Source organism: Megalobrama amblycephala, linkage group LG1 (genome assembly GCF_018812025.1).
Source record: "Megalobrama amblycephala isolate DHTTF-2021 linkage group LG1, ASM1881202v1, whole genome shotgun sequence".
Lineage (NCBI taxonomy): Eukaryota > Metazoa > Chordata > Actinopteri > Cypriniformes > Xenocyprididae > Megalobrama > Megalobrama amblycephala.
Window position 1 is genome coordinate 22,351,749 of NC_063044.1, and position 13,548 is coordinate 22,365,296.

Sequence of the window (13,548 nt, forward strand, 5' to 3'; positions counted from 1 at the left end):
ACGCAATGAATGTGCATCACGCTTACTTTCCTTTTCAAAAACAGCATCTCTCTTCAGGGAAAACCAATAAAGGAAAACATTTGTCGAGCGCAACTCCTAGTGGACATTATAGAACGCATAGGAAGCTCAATTCTTTGTCAGGTACTAATTTGCAGACGCAATTGTGGGATAACTTGTTAAGCAGCAATGAAGGCAAAACAAACCTGAGAGAAATTTAAAAAATGTGAATTAAAAAAAAAAGCGAAGGAAAGAAAAGTACAACATGGGAGCGTTTTAGTGGAGTAGTTAACTAATCAAGTGTTGTGTATATGATATGCAGCATATGAAACAGTATATATATATATATATATATATATATATATATATATATATATATATATATATATATATATATATGATAATAAGCAAATAAAGCCTAGATATCCAGCCTTTGCTTGGGCTGAACGTATTTATTGACTTTGGAAAGTGTTAATTAAAATGAATACAGAAGCAATGGCCTGTTTTCAGTAGAATAAAGAATGAATTAAATATGGGTGTTATAAGCTAATTAATAAATGTTATATTAGTTAAGATAACACACTTAATGTTAACCATGTCGGGAAAAAGCAGGTGATCGTTATCTGGCAGTTACTTATTATTTTTATGGGTATAAAATAATAATTAGCAGGACAAAACTAATGATAGCTTACTCTAATTACAGCAATCGATCTCCTGTAACGTTAGTTAAACTTGATTTAAAATGGCAGGACCGTTTCTGATGATTTAGAGTTGTTTCTAGTGGCATATTATATTGATTTTATCTACTGAATTTGCCATTTCAAAAATATTATTGCTCTAGAAACAGAATAGCCTATTATTTTATAGGTAGAATTTTAAATTGTGTATAATTTTTATAGTCTATTTAAAATACATGAATGATGACGCAGTCGTCTGGGCGGAAGTTTGATATCGCGTCTCCGCCTCCTTCTGCGCATGCCCAGGCTCCAAACTTTTTTTTTTTTGACGTATTGCGTAACGTGTCAGCGCCCATTCATCAGCCCATTTTGGCTTCAGTTCAATACAATGGAAGGAAGCGGCGTCGCGTCGTCCATCTTTTTTTACAGTCTATCCCTGTGTCTCAATCAGCTCCCTAGTTCAGTAGTCAGGGCACTGACCCATAGACAGTAAAAGAAATGGACACAGCGACCCCATTGGAACTCAATTGAGACAAGTGAAGCCCATTTTTAGCGATTTTTAGCACTTCCGTTTCTGACGCGCAGACTCAAACTAAGCTTGATGACGTCAGCAACCTGTCTGACAGATGTAAATCTTCTAGTAGCTGTGCGTGAAAACTGCCATCGTTAATCTTGCAGAGACGGCGAGCTTGAGCGGGGAGTTCTTTGGCGTGAGTGAGCAGGAGTAAGTATTCTGATTAATTATTTTGTATAGTATTTTAAAATGTAACGCCAGTACGCCATATTAAGTTAATGCATACTATTGCCTGCAAGCTTCTCCTCCTGTCTGTACGGTAATTTCTCTACTGTGCGACAGAGAGTCGAGTGGTTATGACGCAATCGTTAGCCTATTTTTACAAAAATTACATTTCTACGTTTCTACGGGGCCATAATGTAACATAGAAGGTAATGGAGCCCTTTATACATTGTCATGTATCTTTAGAAATAAATAATGGACAAATTGAGTCTTTAAACGCCTCAGATGTAAAGTTATTCGCTGTCAAAGTGACGCCAAAATGAATGGGAGTCAATGGGATGGCTAACGCAAGTGAAGTTCTGCTACAAGATGGCGGCACGCGGCCGACTTTAACTTCCGGTCGACTTCCTTGGGCACTGCACTGACCAGGGAGTCAGCCATTTTAAGGGCTATCTCAATCGCAGAATCCTTCCAGGGCACTGAAACGTTCGCTCCCTGAAAAGTCCCACAATGCACCGTGAAAACCAGGGAGCATCGATGCTCACTATGCTCCCTTAACGGAAGTTCTGAAGCGCGAAACTTGAATCACGTGAGCCAACTCACTACACATAACGATACGATAGATGTTTTTAAAAATACAAACCGTTTTTTTAATATATTTCAGCATAAACATACATTGCTAGACAGGTAATGAACATAATCTAGCTAACATTTATAATTTATTCACGGCTGAAATGTTGCACGTATAAGTAACAAGCAAATAATTAATCATAATGTACTTTAAATAACATTACAAGTAATGTCAGAAAATATCAGCTCTGTTGTTGTTCATAAATACCAGTAGTGATGTTGTACAATGAGGACGTTGTCACGTTGCCGGAAATAGAGTCATAAGTGTCCCAATGTGTAGTGAACCAGCATCTTTTACTGTCCTTATCAGTGCCCGAATTCGTGTACACGATATACTGATTCACGAGCTCGGGAGCTAGGGAACTGATTGAGACACACACTATGTATTTAACAGTACAAAAATTGACCCTTCAAAAAGGGTACAAAATTGGCTTTGACAGCGTACAATCGTTGACTATAATGAGATATATATATTTTACACATACACACACACTGAATTAAAATCAGAATTTATTAAATCCTTTTCATTTTCACATTTTACAACATTTCTTTTTAAACACATTTTTAAACATTCCATGTGACTCCATCTTGCCGGGTGTTAAAAAGTAACACTGAAGCAGTGTTAAAGTTAATGAGTTTATTTATTGATTGAGTGATGATTGACAATTAGTGGTGACACCTGATGTTAATAAGCAGAATCACTGAAGGAAAGAGAGAAAAAAGGTCTTAATTGTATAATAATAATGTTAATGTCACCATGAAAGAGGTCAACGTTTGCTTTAGTTGGGCTCTTGACTCTTTACCTTTTATTATTAATTGTTCTCTGACTGCTCCAACTTTGTGTTTGTAAAGCACATTTGTTATGGTCAGAGAAAATAGGTGTGTTCAACATCGGCTGCGGCTGGATATAACCGATCGGCGAGATTAGCTGCATGCAGGCGGGGAGGAGCTGAAAACAGAGAAGTGGAGTCGAACACGCTGTGGTTCCCATAGTTTGCTGCATTTTTCTTGCATGAAATCGAGCACAACGAGCAATGAAGATGAGTGAAGGTTTAATGTAAAACGTATTTATTTACGTACTTTAATAAACAATATACAATTATTGTTATAGTTTAATAGTTATTACCTAGAATCTGAAACCTGTACATCGAATAAAATACTGTGTGGCAAACCAAATTAAATGACCGAATTGTTTATAGCTTCACAATGTATTATTGATGTAATGAATTTAATCAAAAAACATAGCTTCTGTAATCAATATTGGCTTGCTAGCCTGTTTGTTTAAATATAAAGAAATTCTAATTCTGTTTACACAAAGAAATAATGGGCTTTTATTACAATTTCAACACTCCTGAATATTATTTTATTATAATCGTACTTAAACATAAACCTTGAAATTAGATTTGTTAACTACCTGTGTTTTCAGTTCCACATATATAGCGAGTACAATTCCTCTTTCTGATATATATAATGGTTCCAAAAATAATTAATTTTGTGGAGGATGTTGTCCCTCTCTACAGTCTCTCAGAATTTAGAGGTCATTTCAGGCTTTCCAAAGAACAAGTGGAGGTGTGTGTACTAGACAATATAAAATTAATTTACTTATTTCAAGTGTTAGCATGTTATCTTGATAACCTATTTTCTACCTTTGCAGGATGTCATTACCACCCTTGGTCCTGTTTATATGAATTTACAACAGACCAAACTGCCACTCATAAACAGTGTTCTTGCCTGCCTTTGGACGTTGGCCAATCAGGAGTCATATCGTGGGGTGGCAGATAGATTCAACATGTCAAAATCCACTCTTGCCAAGCATCTCCATTAGTTTTGTTGCTATGTTAATACATACATGGCCCACCACATTTCCTGGCCCAGAGGCCAAAGGCTGGAGATGTCGAAGTTAGGGTTTGATGCAGCAGGTTTCCCCAACACTGATGTGCAGTGGATGGGTGTCACATTCCTATAATGAGACCCCATTGTGATAATCCCCTAGCATACCTGAATAGGAAACAGTTTTATTCTGTAAATTTAACTGGGTTTTGTGACAGTCAGCGGCACTTCTGTCATATCAGTGTGGGTCACCCTGGGAGTTAGCATGATGCCAGAGTATTTCGCTTCACAGAGGTTGGTTGTCTTCTTGAAGAAAATCCCCATTCCCTTGTCCCACAGGGAATGCACATAATTGGGGATTCTGCCTACCCTCTGTTGCCTCAACTTATGAGGCCTTATAGAGAAAATGGCCACTTGTCTGCTAGGCAAAAACAATTTAATAGAAAGCTCAATACTGCTCGTGTGGTCATTGAGCATGCATTTGGCATTCTAAAATGTAAGTTTAGGAGGCTCAAGTGTCTGCAAATGAGAAGCATTTCAAATATCAGTTCAGCAGTCTCAGCATGCTGCATTTTGCATAATATTTGTTTAGAGGCCAGTGATGATGTTGTTGTGGTAGATGATGGTGTTGATGATGAACCACACCCCCAGCAACCCACAACACTCACGCCTGTCATTATAGAGACCAGATTTGTGGTCAGATCTAAGTTGTATGTCTATACTGAACATGCAAACAACTGAAAAGAAGCATTTATCTGGATTAAACTTTGCCAGTATTTTTTTTTTAAATATATTGTTACACCTGGCTCAAAGGTGTAACATTAAGGGAGACGACACGGCGGAATAACTTCAATCATAATATTTATTAACCAAAAAAAAAAACAATCAGAAAGTCAGTATCAGTAGAGTTAATCAGTATGAACTGCAAGTGAATGGATACGTCAGTTGAAACGTTGTCAGTGCAAATGTATGGATGTAAAACAAAATAACAACATTAGAGCGCGGTCCTGGCAAACTGCTCCCAAAAAAGAGCTGAGCAGCCGTGCCGATGAACTCCTACAGCATGTTTAAATAAGACCCATGATGAGGAACAGGTGTACTGAAGTCACACCCCAAAATCACACGACCTGCACAACCCTATATATATATAAAATGAAAGTAATATTGGAATGTAAAGAAATATTTGGCAAATGATAACCAGTTGACCTAATTTGTTTTTGTTAATTAAATAAGAATGTTCTTTGAGACTTGGTGACTTTTCCTTTACTGGCTGAACACACAAAGCAAATTGGACTCAATTTGAGAAGTTAAAGTGGTGGTGGTAAAAAAAACAAAAAACAAACACACACACACACACACACAAAGTACAGGATATTTTATATAAAGATTTTGTAATTGACATGCATTTGTTAATTTATTGACACCACTGCCATAGACTACACACTTGTATCAGGTTGTGTATAATTTCATTTATCATCTCCCTGTGCATTAAGCAGATTTCCCATTTTCATTCACAGCTTTATCTTTGAAATACAATAGACGGAGCAGTTGTGCAGTGCAATGAACTTTTGAGCATTTGTAATTTATAATTGCTAAAGTTTAACACATGTAAAAAGTGTTTAACAGAGCTGAATGATAAAAGGCAGGATTTGTGTTGGGAAAAAAAACTTTACTTTAGTACTTTAATGAACACTAGAATAAATGTGATATTCTAGAAAATATATTCTTGATTGAATAAGTTTATCATTTAGAAATGGTATAACTTGAGAACATAAAAAAAAATATATATATATATATAGAGAGAGAGAGAGAGAGATAGATAGTAGTGGTTATAATTTGGTCTTGTCGTTTTCCCATTTTCTTTAGTTCCTCCACAATGGTTCCTAAGCTGGTCAACATCTTTCTCTCAAACGATCGCCTGCGCCTCTCCTTTAGCCGCTGCCATCTCTCCAGGTTTGGCCTCACCAGGGACTCGAGCACAGCAGTCCTTCTCTCTGCATGCGCTTCAAAGGCATCCAGAAATTGTGAGGGTTGTGATCGTCTCTGCCTGCTGCTGAGGGTTGTGTTGTGCATCGCAGAGGTTCCAGGCTGTGCATCCATCACAACACCTGCTGGCTGGTCTTGAGAAATAGTGGGCTTTTCGGAGGATGTGTCTTCCAAACCCAGAGGAGTGGATTGAATGGTGCCAGGTGGTGCAGTACCAATCCCTGATGACCCAAAATGCTCGATTTGCTGAGGAGTGGGAAAAAGGGCATGTGAAAAGTACAGTGAAAAATGACCAATATTTCAGTCTTATAAGACATGACAATGTTATTTTTAGATACTTGAATATAATAAGGTCTTAAACTTACTGTATAGTACTCCCAGGTGTGCCTCCCCTCCCCAGTTGCACGGCGCCGGTCCTTTACTCACTTATATGTGGTTAACATGTTTGCTAGTTTTTTTCTAATTTTTTCGCTTGACAAGTTGTACCCATTTTGTGAGAATGCATTTTGCACCTTTTTATAGAAAGCCATTTTGTTCCTAAAGTAGAGTTGCTGATGAGTCCTTGTTAGCTCCAGTAGGAATAGTGTCATTTTATGTGTTATTTCTGTAAAATGGAAAGAGAAATATTTTAACACCACAAAAAGAAAAAGTAATTCAACCACAGCACTGACATTTATATTTTTTTTACAGTCTTTGATGCAATACCTTGTGACTCATGCCTGTCTGACTGGATGGAGGGCGGTGACGTTTGAATGGCTTCTGAAGGGTTTCCACATACTGCACCAGATTGGAGAGTGGCAGATGGTGGGTCCTTGACAGTGGGGGTAAGTGGAACAGGGGGCCTAGTGATGGTAACAGGGCACTGGCTGGCTGAGGGTTGCACTGGCTTCACAAAACTGTGATTTAGGCACAGGTGACCTACCGGAAGTAGTGGGGCATGGAGTAGAAGGTTTGGGGAGGTTTGGAGCACAAGCTGGGCCACTGATGAGAGCTGTTTGGGGAGAAAGGTGGTGGTCATTGTCACTTATTAATATGTTTCCAGTATGTGCTTGTTCATCAAGTAAATGTGTACCTTGTTTTATTTCAACGGCTGATACTTTCTTCATCACAGAGGAAAGGAACTCTTGATCTGGAGAAATAATCAATAAAACACTTGTACAAATCATTGAATTGTAATTATTCCATAGTTCTGATGTTTACTTACCATCCTTTACTTCATCCTTTCAGCGATGTCCTTGGAAACTGTTAGAGTGACAACATTACCTTTGCTGTCTGCCACATTAATCATTACATTGTCCATTTTGTTTTGTTACATAAGGTAATGCAGTTTCTTTATATAACCAAATGAACCATGGGACCATAGTCAACACCTGTTCCATTCATTATTACTTATAGTTAACAACAAATGCAATTTTACCATTTTAAGTCACCTTTCAGTTTCAGCTTTCAGTTAGCAGTGATTGCCATGGTGTTTTTATGATTTAGCGATTAAGAAGCTTTATGGATTCACAAACTTTTAAGTAGTGTGTATGGTGTTTTGGAAGGGTGTCAAAAGAGAAACAAGCTAGTAAATAAACTGAGAACATATTGGATTTATGACTAGAGACCTGATGAGTGTTTCTGCTACTAGAGAATGGTAAAAGTAATGTATTAATAAAATAATTCACTGGTTATGAGCATGTATGCGTTTTTCTTTAGAAAGTTTCAGCAACAGGATTTACGGTAACACTTTACAATAACAGTACTTGAATAATCATGAACTAATACCTAAATTAATAGTTACTTCAACATGAACTCATGATTAGTTAAGATATGAACTAATGAAGAGTGATCCTTAACTACTACAGGAGTCATAAGGATTCATGCATGAAAACAGCAGCCTTAACTATGCGTTAATACATGTTTGATAATTAATGCATTAATTAACATTTAGGGGTAAACTAAATAAATCAGGCTCCATAAGAGTAAACAAGAAGTACTCTGAATTTGAATTAAACGTGATTTAATACTGTCATAATTTACACTGTAATATCATAATCTGCCATCTGCAGCTTTGTGACAAATGATTGGAATGGCACATGATTATTTAGCCATTAATTACATAGATCTGTCTAATCAAATGTGGAAAATAGACTAATTACCACTAATAAATTTAATTTGATCTAAACCGTTTTCTGATTTTTATTGTTCATTTATATTTAGTCATAGCTAAATAGTCATAGTTTATTCCCGGAACTAAAGTATGTAGGGTTTGTTTCTGGCGGGACACTCATTAGTGGCGCACGCTAGGTGCTCTCTTGGCGCGTTTGTTGTGTTGCTGGCATTTTAAACTAATAAATGTTGACTGCTTTGGTAAGCCGAATTAATAATTAAAGACATATTTACATGTATGTTTTATTGGGGTTTTCAGGAGGTTATGTGCAGTTATTAACTGTATTTGTATTTTTGTCATTTAAATGTAACTGTTATATGCTTTGATTAGCATTAGCTTGTGGACGCCCGATTTTAATTTTAATTTTGCTAAATGTGCCTTATGTGTGTCTTTACAGGTATGTTTATGGCTTGCTTTCAAGTCCATATATGTTTAATTATGTAAATAAAAATAAAATACAAATACATTTTATTTTGTTTTTTTGCACCGGGGTATAAAGGAATAAGGATGGCACTCTTAGTGTTTATTCATATATTAGTGAATGATTTGTAAGTGCATCGTGTCATGTCTTTACTTGAGGGGGCACGATCATAATTAACTAACCATATACTAACATCAACTAATAGCTTAATAATGCATAATTATGTCATGACTTTACTTGAGGGGGCACAATCATAATTAACTCATTATTAACTACTTACCAAATTCAACTTGTGATTTATCATTAACTTACTATCAAATACACATGTACTAACACAACTTTATAAGTGTTCAGCCCAGTTAAGTGATGTTGTGTGACTTTTCAAAAAGTCAGAGAATGGAGGTACAGTATATGATCACGGCCTGCGTCTGGATGGAGAGTGAACTTCTGAATCTGAATCCAGCAAACGTTCCCTGACCTTAGTTCATGTTTCCTGTTTGGTTATTTTTTTGGGAACCGATTCCTCAGGAACTGTTGTAAGTCACAGTTGTTTAGTTTGATAGGAAAGAATATCACAAAACATATTAAGACCTTTTAAGATAAATTATTAGTGTATTTAGTATTTTATGTTTGATAAGGAGGATCAGTGAAAATGACAAACTAATCCTGTGCCTTTCTGTAATGTTTATAATGAAGCTGCTGATGTCACTAATTTAAATTCTGACAATAATAAATTGTTTAAATTTATTTCAAAGTCCAAGTATTTATTATTCCTTCTTATAGAGACTGTTTGATTTAGTTTACCCCTAAATGTTAATTAATGCATTAATTATCAAACATGTATTAACGCGTAGTTAAGGCTGCTGTTTTCATGCATGAATCCTCATGACTCCTGTCGTAGTTAAGGATCACTCCTCATTAGTTCATATCTTAACTAATCATGAGTTCATGTTGAAGTAACTATTAATTCAGGTATTAGTTCATGGTTATTCATGTACTGATATTGTAAAGTGTTACCGGATTTACACTACCAATCACCTAAGCTCTTTTTAACATCTTTAAGACAAACACCATTAAATTTCATATACAGAAAGCACTTTTGTATTTCGATCGTGATGTACACCAACTCCATTAAAGTGAACAGAATGTTGGCTTGTTTATTTGAAGATGCAACCTAAGTTGTTAGCATGTGCAGGTGATGATGAACACAGCAATAGAAACTAAAGAATATGAAACCATATGAATAAATAGAGGAACATAATGTATTATGCATTATTTTTATAGGAGGATATACAATTATGACCACATCAAATTATGTTTTTAAGATTGACATTTGAGTTATTCTTTAAAAAATAATGCTTACACTTACAGCATCTGTTTTTACAAGAATAAAGTTCAATATAAGCATATATTATTTAAATACCAATGTAGTGGGGTCTACGTTTTTTATCAGTTTTATTTTGATAAACACGACACAATAACATCATGACTTCATGAAAAGAGCTTTAACTGTTATAAAAATACAGATTTGTAAGCATTTGTGGAACTGAAGGTGTGAAAATAAACACGAAACACGTGATCGTTGTCATGCGGTGAATCCGGCCAATCGTGAAACAGCTGTGTCGTCATCAACGCTCGTGCAGCTCCTCTTCAGAAGCTGCGCTGGCTGACTCGGGCGGCTGATCTCGAATCGCTCTCGCGGTACTTTAAAGCCATACGTCACAGTCACATGACGTCGGCGCTGTCTCAAGTCGGACAACATTTCTTACCGGCATGCACTGCTTTAAGTCAGCCGTCGATCGGTCTTTGCAGCACTGCATCAAGTCAAACAAGCCTATTACTTTCCGGTGTTGCGTGAAAACAATTGGTGCGCAATTGGTGACGTTGCATTCACACGGGGTGCCAGCGTTAATGCTTCTCATGCTGTGTTCACGCCACCTCATATTTACTGGAATCTTGAGATGACAACACGTGATGTTATATTCGGAGCTGTTCACGTCCTTGGACTGGGAATTATGCGTTTCCATGGCACCACTATCAACACCTATGAATCTACAGCGGTCAGGTGGTACAGCGGCCACGTGGTACATCTGGGAGCTTTCAGAAAAGTCCCAGCTTACAAGCTGTAATTACGAGCTCTACGAGGACGTGAACGTTTTTTACAAGCTAGAATCTCATAACTACAGGAATTACAATGCCGCGTGAATGCACCTTCATTTACTTTGGGTGACGTCATGTGTTCTCACATCGAGGATATAAAATCTGCTTTTTTATTATTTTTCCAATCCTGAACATGGTGATTGAGATGAAAAATTTTGAAGGCAAGAGAGTGTATGGTGACAGCTGGAATAACGTAGACTGAAGCTTTTATTGGTTTGATCCTTCTTGCGGGTGTTTATCGCTCACGCAACAAAGCCTTGACAAGTTTGTGGGATGCTGAAGCTGGTCGTTAGATTTTTTGAGCCATCATGTCCCTGAACAATTTCAAAAAATTGTTAAGAATCATCAGATTTGACCAAAAGGACACACAAGCAGATCGACGTGAGACTGACAAGCTGGCTGCAATCCGTGACATGTGGGATCTGTGGGTAGAGAGACTCCCTATGGTGTACAATCCTGGCCCAGATGTAACCGTAGATGAGTGCCTGATTCCATTCAGAGGACGATGTGCTTTTAAGCAGTTTATGTTAGCTAACTGCATGATCTGTATTATCTTTCACAATATGCATTGTGAAAAGCGTTACACAAATAAATGTACATTTAAAAAATTATAACTATAAAGTGTCAATGCTGTAGTCTAAAGTCAATTACACTACACGACTTCTGCCCAGGTATTCGCCTAATTTTCAGTCTAGAGAATTGATTGTCCAGGGGCCATATTCACTAAACATCTTAAGGCTAAAAGTAGCTCCTAAATTGGTGATTGGCGTGTCCTAATTTTAGAAGTCGTGGGCGTGTCTAAATTTTTGCTCTAAGAGTATTTCACAAAGCATTTTAGCGTTAAAACTAGCTCCTAAATCTGTGAAACATTAGGAGTGGTCAAGAGGACTCCTCAGTCACTAAGACCAAATCACAAACAGTCCTAATCCACCCAAAGACACTGTTCACCATTGAGGAAATAGCGATAGAGCCTTGGGTGCTGAACTTTTTCTTCATAAATGCAATACATTTTGATTTATATATTTGAATCTTCAATGAGATGCCAAAAATAAATCTTTAACAAATAAATAAATATTGTCTGATTACATATGGCAGTGGTTTTCATGAGTTCACACTTAAAAATGATTGAATAGAGTAAAAAAAAATTAATAATAAGCGTATTTGGTGTGCTGTCCAAGAGGCTTGAGGGCTCCGAGCTTGGAATTTAGCCCAAACCCAAAGTTCTCCCCGTATCCCCAGCCGAGAGTGAGGAGCGGGTTGGCGGAGGGATGCAGAAAACTGTCAAAGTAACTATAGGCGAGTCGGCTCTCATCTGTGTATTTATTCCTCTTCTCGAGCTGATAAGAATGTATTTCTCTCAAACTTTGTTTATAAAACATCATTTGTCACTTGAATTTTGCATTCTCTTGAAATGCAGACATCCAAGAGGTGGACAATTAGCTGTATATACTAGTTTAATTAGTGACATTTAACCTACATTTTAAAACCTTTATTTGAATATGGCAACATTTTTATTTAAAAAAAAAATATTTGTAGGACAACATTTGTATTTTAAAACTTTTATTTTAATATGGAAACATGACACGTCATTCTACAATATTTCTATGATTAAATCGCTGACTCCTCCCCATCAGCCAATCACTGTGTGTTTACTCCATAGCAACGAGGTCAACCCCGCCCTTACTCTTAGCTTAAAGGTGCCCAAGAATGTTCTTTCACAAGATGTAATATAAGTCTAAGGTGTCCCCTGAATGTGTCTGTGAAGTTTCAGCTCAAAATACCCCATAGATTTTTTATTATTAATTTTTTTAACTGCCTATTTTGGGGCATCATTAACAATGCACTGATTTACACTCGGCGCCGCCCCCTTAAATCACGTGCTCCCTGCCACATGAGCTGTCGACTATATTACAGCGCATTTACAAAGTTCACACAGCTAATATAACCCTCAAATGGATCTTTACAAGATGTTCGTCATGCATGCTGCATGCATGCTTCGAATTATGTGAGTAAAGTATTTATTTGGATGTTAAAGTTTTATTCTGAGTGAGTTTGAGGCTATGCTCCGTGGCTAACGGCTATTGCTACCATAGACATCATATGATGTCTATGATTGCTACACTGTTGGAGAGATTTATAAAGAATGAAGTTGTGTTTATGCATTATACAGACTGCAAGTGTTTAAAAAATGAAAATAGCGACAGCTCTTGTCTCCGTGAATATAGTAAGAAACGATGGTAACTTTAACCACATTTAACAGTACATTAGCAACATGCTAACGAAACATTTAGAAAGACAATTTACAAATATCAGTAAAAATATCATGCTATCATGGATTATGTCAGTTATTATTGCTCCATCTGCCATTTTTCGCTGTTGTTCTTGCTTACCTAGTCTGATGATTCGGCTGTGTGCAGATCCAGACGTTAATACTGGCTGCCCTTGTCTAATGCCTTTCATAATGTTGGGAATGTGGGCTGGCATTATGCAAATATTGGGGCGTACACCCCGACTGTTACGTAACAGTCGGTGTTATGTTGAGATTCGCCTGTTCTTCGGAGGTCGTTTAAACAAATGAGATTTATATAAGAAGGAGGAAACAATGGGGTTTGAGACTCACTGTATGTCTTTTCCATGTACTGAACTCTTGTTATTTAACTATGCCAAGGTAATTTCAATTTTTGAATCAAGAGCACCTTTAAGACTTCAGTCAATTCCTTAGTAAAAGTTTGTCTCAGCAGCTTTGTGAATAGGTTTTAAGAGAAAACTCTTAGCTAAGAACTTTTACTGCTACTTAGGAGAACTCTTAGTGGTAAGATAAAATGTTTCGTGAATACGGCCCCAGATTTCTGAGTTTCTCATTCATAAATTAAACTCAGTCATTCATGCGACTCCACTTGAAGGGCACATAAACACAGAGGGAAAGTGGAATGAGGAAGCTGCTTTACAGACACGCCTG